Raw genomic sequence first — 15,000 nt, 5'->3', positions numbered from 1 at the left:
GAATCTGTATTCCTGGGATGATTACAATGTAGTCTGTAATATCCTTGGACATCGAGTAGATATTTTCATGGATTCATTTCTTCAGGTAATATAAGATTAACTCAACCAACCTTCATAATGGTCAAAAGAGATAAACATCCCTCTGATAAACATCTATTAATGTTATATCAGACAAAGAAATGAATCCGAGATGATCTACCCGATTTCCAAGGACACTACAGACTAGATTTTAATCATCCTAGGACACTAATCTAAAGAGACATGTGATTTGTAGGGATGCATTAAATGTTTATAAATTCCACCCTAGGATTATATTTATTATTATTATATTTATCCTACATTATATCAGTACAGCTCAATGCCCTCCCAAAAAACTGGTTCACCAGTCAGCATCATTAGACCGGGGCTAGCATAATGGAATAGGAGCTTTATTTGCATATTCAAAGTGATTCCCATAAACAAATTTAAAAGATATATATATGTGTATATACTCTTTTATTTGTTTCAGTCATTTGACTGTTGCCATGCTGGAGCACCACCTTTAGTCAAGCAAATCGACCCCAGGACTTACTCGCTGCAAGACTAGTACTTATTCTATCGGTCTCTTTTGCCAAACTGCTAAGTTACCGGGACGTAAACACACCAGCAGTTGTGAAGTGATGTTCGGGGGACAAATACAGACATACATACATACATAAATATATATATATATATATATATATATATACACATACATACGCATGTATATGATGGGCTTCTTTCAGTTTCCATCTACCAAAGCCACTCACAAGGCTTTGGTTGGCCCGAAGCTATAGTAGAAGACACTTTCCCAAGGTGCCACGCAGTGGAACTGAACCCAGAACCATGTGGTTCATAAGCAAGCTACTTACCACACAGCCACCCTCGTGCCTCATCACTACTTGACAACCAGTGTTGGTTTGTTTACATCCCAGTAACTTAGCACTTTGGCAAAAGAGACAGGCTGGTCATTACTGGAAGGCCTTTGACTGAATGTAAGTCTGTCTGTTTGATCAGAGCTGACCTTCCTGGTGCTAAACAATAACAAGAACAGCCACAAAATTATCACTAGTATCTTTCCCTCCCACCTAATCCAATTCAACAGGGTTCTATTGAAGCTGCTGACTCTATTCAATGATGTCATAGCTATAATTCTAATTATATTTCGCTCTTAATTATATACGGAGACCAAAATAATAATTAATAAAATGATGAGGTAATCGTTAGGGTTGGACATTGAGTGGAGTAGTTGGAAAAAAACAAAAATATTTGAGGAGTGGGGCATGGATGGAGGGAGAGAATGAGAATAGAAAAGGAAACTCTTTATGACTGTTGGAATGTTCCTATTGCATGATGGGATATGGAAAGTAAAACTATAAAATTGAATTATTGCAATGAATGCTGGGATTTCAATAGATGAGGTGGAGGGGGCAGTGATTAAATTAGCAATTATGAATTAGAAATAGAGTGTAAGTATGCATGAAAGAGAGAGAGAGGGTGGAGAGAGAGAAAGAGAAACAGAGAGTACATACATGTGTGTGTGTGTGTGTTTGAGTGAAAATAAAGAGTGAGACAGAAAATTTGTGAAAGAATTAGGGAAAGAGGTATATATATATCATCATCATCATCATCATCGTTTAACGTCCATTTTCCGCGCTAGCACGGGTTGGACGGTTCGACCGGGGTCTGGGAAGCCAGGGGCTGCTCCAGGCTCCAGTCTAATCTGGCAGAGTTTCTACGGCTGGATGCCCTTCCTAACGCCAACCACTTCGCGAGTGTAGTGGGTGCTTTTTACGTGCCACCATATATATATATATATATGCCAGTGCAACGGGCCTCCGTGCCGGTGGCACGTAAAAAGCACCATCCGATCGTGGCTGTTGCCAGCCTCGCCTGGCTTCCGTGCTGGTGGCACGTAAAAAGCACCATCTCACCGTGGCTGTTTGCCAGCCCCGTCTGGCACGTAAAAAGCTCCCACTACACTCACGGAGTGGTTGGCATTAGGAAGGGCATCCAGCCATAGAAACATTGCCAGATCAGACTGAGCCTGGTGCAGCCTTCTGGCTTCCCAGACCCCAGTTGAACCGTCCAACCCATGCTAGCATGGAAAGCGGACATTAAATGATGATGATGATATATATAAAGATATATATATTCTTTTGTTCTTTTACTTGTTTCAGTAAATTGACTGTGGCCATACTGAAGCACCACCTTTAGTCGAGCAAATCAACCCCAAGACTTATTCTTTGTAAGCCTGCTACTTATTCTATAGGTCTCTTTTTCTGAAGCGCTAAGTTAAGGGGATGTAAACATACCAGTCATACAAATACATACACACACTCACACACACATATATGTGTGTGTGTGTGTTGAAGGCCAGGTTATACTGCTAGTATATATATATTTACACACATATGTACACAAGACTTAACTGTATACACACATGTTAACACATATACACATACGTACATATATACATATGTGTGTATGTACGTGTGCAACAAACACACATACATACACACATGCAAATTTGAAACCTGGTTGTTTCTCAACCTGTAAGAAACAGCAGCCAAATCTGTCCCGCGACATCACAACTTAGCACCTTAAAAAGAAATAAGCCATATTGCGTGGTGCATAGTCCCAGAGACACTATATCTGGGAGCAAAAAGGAAAAAAATCATCCTAGATGGTCATGCTTTGAATACCTTTGATCATAGGTCACTGCTTGATCAGGACTGACCTGGGGCTAAACAACAACAACAAGTCTCCCTCACCAACCATATGTTCCCAGAAACAAGCAGCATTGGACAATTCTATCCAATCATCTGCTACGTTAACTTAATACAATTATCTTCAAACATTCACCCAGCCATCCATTTGCTTTGGATTACTTCAACATTATCACAACACTCCTTCTTCGCTGCATCGTCCCCGCCTCCCACCACCACCATCAATTCAACGACAATTAGCTTCAAAACTGAAATTTCACTCTAATCCCTGGGAACCTCATAAATAAACAACAACATCAACAACAACGACGACAACGACGACGCTCACAACACCAAAGACAACTATACAAATACAAACACGAAACCAAAATAATCTCTTGAGTATGACGGAATCCAAGCGGAAACATCGGCAAGAAAATAAACACTGTAAAAAATTTAATTGATAATAAGTCTCTTCCTCTTCACTTTTTAATAATTCAATTTCAAATATTTAAGTTTCTATTCAATGATTTGAAATTCCTCTTCAGAGAATACAAATGCAGTACAACATCAAGTCAGACATATTTTAATTCTTTTTTGGTCTTTTGTTATTAGTTGAAGAATGTTGGAAACGGTAGCAGAAATAAAGACTGCATATAAGATCTAAGTCAATACTCCAGCATGGCCTTCATCATGATAGTTAAAACTAAAAACTAAAATACAAGCAGTCTTGGTCAGTCTGTCTGTCTGTCTGTTTGTCTGTCTATTTCTCTCTCTCATTTTAGAAGAAGAATTTGAATTTGATGAAGAGAAAAAAATTTTATACAAACATTGTAAAAACCTTGAATTTCATATTTAAAAGAAATAAATGAAAATAGGAGACTAGGAAATGTTTGCAGAAATGAAACAAAAAACCAGCGGCAATTATTGAGCCATGATTTCTTGCATTCTTTATTCATAAGTCATTTTACTATGTTAAATTCCAATTAAATTGCAGTTGTATCAATAAAATGGCAAAAATCAAGCCATTCACAAAGAGGTGTGGTGATGGCAGCTGATCATCAAATCAAGACAACCAGCTTTTCAATGGTTTCTTCTAGTCACAACTCCTAACGGAAGTGTTACCATTCTTTATTTTTACAGTGACAGGAAGTGGTATTTAAACTCCAGCCACAAAGGGCTGAATCAGATACCACAAAGCATCTTGTCTGACACTTTAATCATTCCACTGATATGCCCCTCTGGAATGCCACCTTATTTTTTTTTTATATCAACCCTAAAAGATGAAAGACAAGCTTATTGCTAGTGAGATTTGAAATCCATCTTTTACTTGTTTTTCGTCATTAGACTATGACCATGTTGGAGCATCACATTGAAGAATTTTAGCCAAACAAATCACCTCCAATATTTATTTTTTGAAAGCCTGACACCTCTTTTAATCGATTTCTTTTGCCAAACTGCTGTTATAGGGATGTAAACACACCAACATCAGTTGTCCAGTGGTGGTGGAAGACAAACACACACATCTGAGACCCCCTTCGGTCACAACACAGACCATGGGATTGCACCTAGAAAGTTACCCTCCTAGGCACAAGTCCGGGCAAGGTTGTTTATGGAAAACCAGCAGTTACCCATGCATACCACCCTCCCCTCTCCACACCACCAGTATTATCCAAAGGAAATGCAATGGCCGTTACAGCTTGGCACCTATGACATCGCAACTCATTTCTACAGCTGAGTGAACTGGAGCAATGTGAAATAAAGTGTCTTGCTCAAGAACACAACACGCAGCCCAGTCCAGGATTCAAGCTCACAACTTCAAGATCATAAGCTCGACACTCTAACCACTGAGCTATGCGCTTTCACATACATATGTATATATATATATATATATATATATATATATATATATATATACACACACACAGTGGCAGACTAGGTCTAAAAATACTGGTTGCCAAAACTAAGAGGGGGGCACCCGTAACAACAATGCTATCATTTAGTTTTTTTGTTTTTTTTGTTAAAAAGTATTCTTTTCAACTGTCTACAAACATAGCCAGGCTGAAATAATTAATGCATTCTTCTGGGTGTGAATAAAAAATTCACAAACTTGGGGAAATGGGCCCCTTAGATACCAACACGGGACCCCATATATAGATTCTAATGGCACAGGTTCCCACTTGTCATTACGCAAGCTGGTCTACCACTGCATATACATACATGCATATGTGTATATATATATATATATATATGTGTGTGTGTGTGTATCAAAATAGTTTGATTCAAATTCGGTGCTTGAAGTTTCAAAGTGTGATACTTATCCCCAGCCATTGGAAATGTGAATGGCTGAGGATAAACATGACATCCAACTGTTTTGCTCCATACATGTAACCCCCAATAAATGCATTGAGTGCTCTTCTTTCATTTGTCCACTCACTTGTGTGTGTATGTGTGTGTATATATATATATAAACACAACAGGCTTCTTTCGGTTTCTGTCTACTAAATCTACTCAAAAGGCTTTGGTAGAAGACACTTGCCTAAGGTGCCACACAGTGGGACTGAACCCAGGACAAATACCATCAAACATTTTATCTGATGCTCTACCGACTCTGGTAACTCGCTGCCTCCCAACTCTAAAAACAGGGAGAAAAATACAGAAATAATATCTTGAAACTAGTTAAAGCAGAAAGCTGGCAGAATCATTAGCATGGCGGGAGAAATGCTTAAGCAGTATTTCACTTGACTGCATGTTCCGAGTTCAAATGTCACCAGGGTCAACTTTGCTTTTCATCCTTTCAGGGTCAATAAACTAAGTACCAGTGAAACACTTGGGTAGATGTAATCGACTAATCCCCTCCCCACAAATTTCAGGCCTTGGGCCTGTATTAGAAAAGAATCGTTAGCATGCCGGGCGAAATGCTTAATGGTATTTTGTCACACTTTATGTTCAGAATTCGAATTCCACCAAAATTGACTTTGCTTTTTGTCCTTTAGGGGATCAATAAAATAAATACCAGCTGAATACTGAGGTTGATGGAGATGACTTAACTCCTCCTCCAAACTTGTTGGCCATGTATCAAAATTTCAAACCAATATCTTGGATTGGCAGAGTCAGATAAAATGCCTGAAAGCGTTTGTTTTAGATCTTCACATTCCAAGTTCAATTCATGCTGAGAACAATTTTGTCATCCATCCCTCCAAGGTCAATAATATAGAGTACCAATGAAGTACTGGAGCTGATTTAATCCTCTTCACTGCTTGCTTCTCCCACAAATGTGTAGCTTTGATAGAAAACAATGTCTTGCAATGAAATGAATCTGAATTGAAATCTTGCCAACAAAATAAAGACGCAGGACATTTATTTCATCTCTTCATATTTCTCTAATTCCATTTGAAATATTTTAACTTGCAGTTGAATAATTTGAATAATTACAACTCATTCAAATGACAAACAAGGATTGGAAGAGAATGGAAATGTAATTTAAACTTTTCTTTCTTAATCAAATGGAAAGAGAAAATGAGCGGAGATGATTTCCTGAAATATTTGAGAAAATAATAATGTTTAAGTGTTACATTGTCTCTCTTTCTCTCTTTATATGTGTGTGTGTTTGTCATTACACATGTATATGTATATACAAACATAAACAGATACACACACACACATATATAAATATATAAATGTATTCTGTGTATGTAAAGAAACAGTGACAAGCGAAAATTTTGTAAATATAATTATAAACTTAAGCTTTTCAGCCATGACTGCAGAAAATAGTCTAATATCAGAATCTATAAACCCTTTTATTCTTCTATCTTTTTACTTGTTTCAGGCATTTGATGGTGGCCATACTAGAGCACAACCTTTAGTCAAACAAATCAACCCCAGGACTTATTCTTTGTAGGCCTAGTACTTATTCTATCAATTGTTTTTGTTGAACTGCTAAGTTATGGGGACGTAAATGCATCAAGATCGGTTGTCAAGTGATGTCAGTGGGGACAAACATATACACCACACACACACACACACACACACACACACACACATATATACACAACGGGCCTCTTTCAGTTTCCGTCTACCAAATCCACTCACAAGGCATTGGTTGGCTTGAGTCTATCGTAGAAGACACTCACCCAAGGTGCCATGCAGTCGGACTGAACCCAAAACCATGTGGTTGGTAAGCAAGCTACTTACCACACAGCCACTCCTGCACCTTGGGCAAGTGTCTTCTACTATAGCCTCAGGCCGACCAATGCCTCATGAGTGGATTTGGTAGATGGAAACTGAAAACAACCCATTATATATATATATGTAGATATATATATTTATGTGTCTGTGTTTGCCCCATCCCACTTCCTGCTACCATTGCTTGATAACTGATGTTGCTGTGTTTACTTTCCTGTAACTTAGTTGTTCAGCGAAAGAGACCGATAAAATAAATACTAGGCTTACAAAGAATAACTCCTGGGGTCGATTTCTTCGACTATAACCCTTCAAGGCAGTGCTCCAGCATGGCTATAGTCATATGACTGAAACATGTAAAAGAATAAAAGAATGCATCGAAGATGGACATTAGATGATGATGATGGTGACGATGATAATAATGATGACTACTACTACTACTGGCACGCCATCAGTTATGATGACAAGGGTTCCGGTTGATCTGATCAATGGAACAGCCTGCTCATGAAATCAATGTGCAAGTGGCTGAGTACTCCACAGACATATGTACTCTTAATGTAGTTTTCAGGGAGATTCAGACTGACACAGGATGTGACAAGGCTGGTCCTTTGAAATACAGGTACTACTCATTTTTGCCAGCTGAGTGAACTGGAGCAATGTGGAATAAAGTGTCCTGCTCAAGGCCACTAGGATTTGAAATCGACCTCATGATCATGAGTAAAATACCTTAACCATTATGCCATGTGCCTTCCCTACACACAAACACACATCTCTCAATTGTTTTGTATTCTAACAATCAATTATGAAATCAATAAATATGAAGATTAAAATAAAATCCAGAAAATGCTCCCAAAAATGTGGGCATTGAGCTTGATAAAAATAACACCAAAATTCCCCTCAAATCATCTTAATATAAGAGCACATATACATTATATCTGATGGTCCAGAACAACTTTTATCAGGGGTTTGCTGGATCTTAAATATATTTGGAAGCAAAACAACAACCTCACCAATATACATACATACATACACCTCCTTGGTAGCAAAGTTGTGAAAGAAAGCATTTTGCCTTCTCTTTCATCCTCTACATCTTAAGTTCTTACAGATTGTTATAGTCCCAGATATCACAATCATTTGGAGTGTATGATTTGTGTTCTCTTCCCAAGATTCCAAGCTCAGCCACACTTTGCTCCAGATGGGCTGTATCCTGTTGGTTAAGTAATAATAGGAATGAACCTGAAAGTATATCTTGGGTACAGGAATTGCAAACTCCTTATCAATAGTCCATAGATGTCTTCTGTCTCTTGTATTTTTCTAACCACATTGGTATCCAGAGGGCAGTTTATTTCCACAACAAAACATATTTATTTTTGTGGTCCAAACAGCAATATCTGGCCAGTTGTGTTTCAGCTTAATAGCTGATTTAATTTTTAAGTTTCACAGATATTTTTTTCTGATATGGAAGTCCAAGTTCCTTGCCATCTCAACTTAAACTAAACTCCACTTATTTAGTTCAAACGTAAAATTTGTGCTTTTGTATGGCTCTAAAGCATGGAGAGCCACCTGCAGCAACTACAAGAAAGGTCCAGACCTTCATCAACAAATGTCTCCAGCAGATCCTCCGTATGAAGTGGTTCGACAGAGTGCCAAACACCAACCTGTGGGAAAGGGCCAACCAGAAGCACATACATGTTCAGACTAGACGAAGGATATGGAGATGGATTGGACACACACTGCGGAAAGAACCCTCAAATGTGACACAACAAGCATTTGACTGGAACCCGCAGGGGAATAGGAATTGAGGGTGCTTGAAGCTGACATGGAAGCAGAGCATTTTGGATGAGCTCCGGACCACCAGCCTGACATGGGAAGCAGCCAAGAAACACGCCAATGACTGCAAAAAGTGGAAAACAACTATTAAGGCCCTATGTTCCACAAAGGGCAAAAGGATTAATAATAATAATAATAATGAGGAGGGGGGGAGGAGGAGGAGGAGGAGTAGAAGAAGAAGAAGAAGAAGAAGAAGAAGAAATTATTTTCACCCATTCATCTCAGAATAGTCAACTTTGTCTGTAGATATTTGTTTTTTTTCTTCTATTCTGTTCCAGACTGTCCTGGCCACTGCGTCATCCCCCATGGGAAGATGATATCTGGAAGACATTCTCTTGCAGTTGGCAATAATGAGGTTGATGTTTTCTGTCTTGCACAGCCTACACTTGATGTCTGTCAACGTTTTCTGCCTATTAAGCAGTTGATACTTAGTGGTACTTGTATGTGTGTGTGTGTGTGTGTGTATGTGTGTATGTATGTCTGTATGTATGTGTGTGTGTATACGTATGTGTGTGTATTTGTATGGATCGATGTAAGTGTATGTGTGTGTATTTGTATGTATGTAAGTGTATGTGTGTGTATTTGTATATATGTATGAATGTATGTATGTACTTTTGTATAAGTGTGTGTATATATGTATGTATGTATGTATATATGCATGTATGTATGCATGTGTACATGTACGTATGTATATATGCAAGTATGTATGTCTCTATAGATGTGAAACAAGTTGTAGGCCACAGTTTTGTACATACATCACTGAAATTACAAATGGTGACATAATTTTTCAAGAGGAACATCAGTGTCAGTGGCAATACAATATTCTATGATTCCTTCTCAAAACGAAGCTGGTTCGAGACAGATGTTAATTAACATTTTCTAAAGATTGTGAGAAACTTTCAAAATTATTAAACATACAGAGAATTCTTGGGAAAGGATTTATTTTAAACTGGCAGTATCACCCGGCGTTGCTCGGGTTTGTAAGGGAAATAACTATACAGCATTTTTAGAGAGTAATAGCCAAAAAATGCATTAAAAATGGAAAAAATATGGTGGTAATTTTTTTTAAAAATCGTTGACTCATCGTAGACATTTTTAGAGAGTTACTTCCCTTTAAAAAAATATGCATGAAGATGGAAAAAAATGATGGTAAATTATTTTTAAAATCGTAGACTCATCGTAGACAAGCGCTAATACCCAGAAGGGCTCGATATGAATCTATAAGATACCCGGTTTTGGTTAAACTGCATCGCAAAATGTGGGAGTAGTTAGGAATCTAAATCGAAGGGACAGACACACAACTCACTTTTATATATAAAGATATCAATAAAAATGCATAAAACTTGGTACTGCTGCTTGTGTGTGTCCCCACTAATACATGATATGGGGTAACTATGAAATGCAAGCCACCTATGCCTCTATCATACTTTAGCCTCTCACTACCACGTGTAAAGCCACCTCCCTCTCTACTACAACCATGATGTCAAGGAGGGTTTTCTTTGACTGGCAAGTTATATAACAACCTTGGTGCTGTTGTCATGAAGAAAATCACCAAGGCACTCTGTAAACGGTTGATGTTGGGGAGGGTATCCAGCTGTAGAAACTGCGCCAAAGTAGGCATTAGAGCTGTCAAATCATCCAACCCAAGCCAACACAGAAAATAGACATCAAAAGGTGATATATATATATAGGGTAATTATATCAGCCAAACAGGAACAAAATTATTGGATTGAATCAGGGTACATAAACAACAAATAAAAGAGCCATTTGTTAGGAATGTTCCATGTAGTGAACATCCAGATATTTTTGTGAATGGGAAATTTGAAAGGAAGAAGATAAACAATTCTGAAGTGCAAGAGAAGAGCATTTTATAAAAATTTTCAATTCAAAATTAAACTGGAAATAGCAACAACTGCTGTTGAACACAGTTATTTATATTTGGATTACTTTACATTATGTGTTTTTGAAAAGCTGAAACAGCGAAAGTGCTCACACAAAAATTTCCTTCCATCAGTTCTCTGTTAATGTACCTTTTTTTCCCTAATGGTTTCTGTTTTCAAAATATAAATAATTTTTATAGAAAAACTAATTAATTTGGGGTATAGTGAGGATTTTTATAGAAAAACTAATTTAGAATATTCTTTTGCTTGTTTCAGTCATTTGACTATGGCCATGCTGGAGCACTGCCTTTAGTCAAGCAAATCGACCCCAGGGCTTATTCTTTGTAAGCCTAGTACTTATTGTATCACTCTCTTTTGCCGAACCACTAAGTTATGGGGATGTAAACACACCAGCATCAGTTGTCAAGTGATGTTGGGGAAACAAACACAGACACACACACACACACACACACATATATATATATGACGGGCTTCTTTCAGTTCCAGTCTACCAAATCCACTCACAAGGCTTTGGTCAGCCTGAGGCTATAGTAGAAGACACTTGCCCAAAGTGCCACGCAGTGGGACTGAACCTGGAACCATGTGGTTCGTAAGCAAGCTACTTACCACACAGCCACTCCTACACCTATCATGAGGATTTTTATAGAAAAACTATTTTGGGGTATAGTGAGGATAAAGTCAATGACACTGATTCCAGTTCTTGGCTGGTACTTTACTTGAAAGAATAAAAAGCAAAGTTGTCTATGACATGATTTGAACTCAGGACCATAAAGAGCCAGAAGGAATACCACCAGATATTTCACTGCTGCTCTAACAATTCTGCAAGTCTATCATAAATAACAACAATGATTTCTTATCATATATATAGAAAAGTGACAGGTAAAGGGGACATTATATAGACAGGTTAGAAGAAATGATGGAGACTTAAATAAAACCTCATTTGGAACTGTAACTGGGTTAGGAAATGACAATGCAAAAAGAAGAAAAAAACCCAAATGGATGGAACTTTAGTCTGCAAACACACAGACAGGCTATGAAGCAGAACATAAATTCAAGAAACATTGAATGACAGAACTGCCAATAGTGGACTAATAACAGACACAGTGTGACCAAATAAGTATAATGTTGTGAAGAACAGAGTTGAAAAGGTAAAGAATTATATCAAATTTAGTTGTTGAAGTAAAAAGACTTGAGCAGTTAAGGAGGAGATCTTCTCTTCCATCTGTAATTACAGTAAGTGTAATTGATATGGAAGTATTTCTGGAAACACATTGAGGAATTGCCTGGATGTGGGCAGGGCTCAGAAGGAAAAGAAAAACAGAACAAGAAAAACAATAGCAGATACAGTAAATGTTGTTATCAATTCAAATATATCATGGCAATTAAGGAGCGTTTCCACTGTCCCTTTTGTAATTAGTGTAGTCGTAATGATAGACAATTGTTTCTGTAAATACATTGGAATAAACGAAGACACGTTTTTGGAAAAGAGCAACACGATGGTCTTTAAATATAGTCATCCGTTAAATTAGATGTAGTGTTGTAGTTAAATACTGTCTCCACTGTAATTGGTACAAGTACAATGTATTCAGTACATTGATTTGTTACCTACCATGATAGACATAGACATGGTCTAGAAAATAGCAACATAAATGGTTTGGATATTGTAATGAATTGAATTAATTAAATTAGAACAATTAAGGAATGTGTCTACTATCATTTGGCGACTGCTACAAGTGGAATATCACAGAAGTACTTCTGTGCAAGGTAATACATGACTAATAAAGAATAGCAATTCTTAGGTCTGTAAATAGTGTGTTTGAAGCTTCAAACAGCAATTGATAATCTCTGAATGTGTTGAGGCATGTTTTCCAAGATGCACCTAATTACTTTGATGCATGAAAGGAAAATCTTAGTGGTTTTCTCAAACCATGTACAATAACATACTCTATCAACATAGGAAGAGTCCATTAAATCAATAGGGAAAGGAGACAGTCCATTCAATGAACAGAGGAGCACCCAACAGAATCACCTGAAAAAGAGCCTAAGGCCAGAAATGTAAGAAAAGCTATGTTGTATTGAATTCAGTATTGATCTGTTATTGATTCCATCAAATCCTTTGAAAGCAGAAAGAAGAGTTAAGTTGAGATAAAAGAACAGTAATTCCATTTTCCTTCACTGGCTTCACCATTGGATTGTGGCTATGCTGGAGCACCATTATTTATGGCATAGTCAATTATATCGACCCCCAATACTTATATTGTCTGCAAATACCTATTTCAGTGACTTTCAAAGGTATCTATTTAATCAAATTTCAAAGAATAAAGTGGAAAACCGAATCTCCATTCAAGCTAAGTAAAACTGTGGCCATCATTCATGCAAGTCCTTCATGCCCCATGCCAGCACCACATAAAATGCACTCATGACAGTTCCAAGTAAAATGAACCTCTGTTGGTGCCACATAAGATGTACTCATTGCCAGTGCCATGTGAACAGCACCTGTACCTGTGCCACATTAAAAGCACTTGTGCCACTGAGAAGTATGGGGAAGGGGGACTTGTAGCAGTACCATGTAAAATGCATACAGCACACACTGTAAAGTGGTTGGCATTAGGAAGGGCAACCAGCCATAGAAGCCAGGCCAAAGCAGACAAATGGTGCCTGGCCAGCAGGGGAGCTGACCAGTTCCTGTCAAACCATCCAACCCATGCTAGCATGGAAAATAGACATTACATGGTGGTGATGATGATGATGATGGCAATGATGATGGTGATATCTTATTTGAACACAGAAACTAAAGGGGTGCAATGAAATATCATAAGATATTTGGTAGTATCATTGGTTTAGTGTGGGAGAAGGAACTGTTCCCGTGGCCTTCCCAGATGCCTCTTCAACACTGGTGACAATAACGTGGTTAACATCTTGAATGTTTGCAAGTCAAGAGCTGCAGGAAAGACTTGTCTAGGGTAGGTATTCCAGGAGGACATTCTGGGGAAGAAGGACTGGGTGTAGTGGGGTATGTGAGGTGGACACTGTATGGGGGGAAGGAGGGGAAGAAGAGTGATCTGTAAAATAGGGAAGTCTGAGTGGAGTGAATAAGGGTCAACCAGGTTCATGCAATGCTTCACAGATTTTCATCCGCCTCCCATCATACATAGTGGCCTCTAGCTTGTTGTTTGACTGGTTAAAAATTACAGCCAAATCTCTCTCAAACAACACACTGAGCAATGTAGTATGTAAACATTGGTATACAAGAAAACGTGAGAGTCATGGATGGAATGTATGTCCAGGGAAAGCAGTGCAAAAGACCGATGTCATAGGTAACAAGTGGAGTGGAGTGATTTACAATGAGTTTGGTGGTGTGTCGAGGCTGGATACAATGAGAAGAGGAAGACAGTGAGAGAAATGTGAGTCAGCAGGATCAGAGCAGAGATGACCTGCCAACAATGAGTCAGAGTTGACCTTGGGTTAAACAACAACAACAGCTAAATATCAAAAGGAACTTTTTTGTTTCTCGGAGGTGAAACTTAATTATTTCTGCCTTTTGACATACATAACCCTTCCATGACCCTTCCAGCAAAAATTAACCTTCTAAGAAGTATCTCAGGAGGGATGTTGCTTCAGTTTAACCCTAAGTCAGCCCTGATCAAGAAGGTCTATGATCAAAAGTGTTCCAGTCTTGGCTATCCCCTCTTTCTTTAGATTATAGGCTGCAATTTGAGGAAAATTTGGTCACTATTTCTATGAAGCTGGTTGGTGTTGGTCCAATTCAGCCCTAATTAAACAGGTAGGTCTATAATTAAATATTAAAGGCAATCCGGCCATGACCAGCCCATCCTGTTCTTTCTTAGACAGTAGGCTGTGATTCAAGGGAGATTTGGCTACTGTTTCTAGTAGTCTGAGGTTTCTTGGGCAACTGGTGGTGGCAGCAGCAACAGCTGTTGTCCAGACTCAAATCAGTTCTGATCAAGCAGAAGAGAACTATAATCAAAAGATATTCCGCCCATGACCATCCAACCTTTTGGTTTATATATACAACTACATTGCTGAACAAATCCTTCCTGTTTTGAAGGATGGTAGTGTGTGATTTGAGAAAGATTTGGCTGTTGTTTCTAATAGATCTGGCATTTGTCTCATGATGCCTGTGGTGGCCTGGGTTAGGGTTAGGTTTCCAGGATGGGGTGGGGTGGGGAGGGGGAGATGTTAAAGATTCTGTTTCTGGGATAAAAATAGAAAAACAGACAACTCAAGATATCCTTTTTCTTTCACTATACAATGTAGATAGATGTGAGTATGCACACATGTGTGTGTGTGTGTGTGTGTATGTTCAGTTGTGTACGTGTGTGTGTTCAGTTGTGTATGTG

At 38.3% G+C, this 15,000-nt stretch overlaps 1 protein-coding gene across 1 annotated transcript in view; it reads right to left on the bottom strand.

Annotated features, from left to right (window-relative positions):
• Positions 1-15,000, bottom strand: part of LOC115225697 — a 426,722-nt gene that overhangs the window by 109,023 nt on the left and 302,699 nt on the right. The gene's annotated exons all lie outside the window — the stretch shown is intronic.

This window comes from Octopus sinensis, linkage group LG28 (assembly GCF_006345805.1).
Source record: "Octopus sinensis linkage group LG28, ASM634580v1, whole genome shotgun sequence".
NCBI classification, from domain to species: domain Eukaryota; kingdom Metazoa; phylum Mollusca; class Cephalopoda; order Octopoda; family Octopodidae; genus Octopus; species Octopus sinensis.
This window is presented reverse-complemented; position numbering and strand designations above follow the sequence as displayed.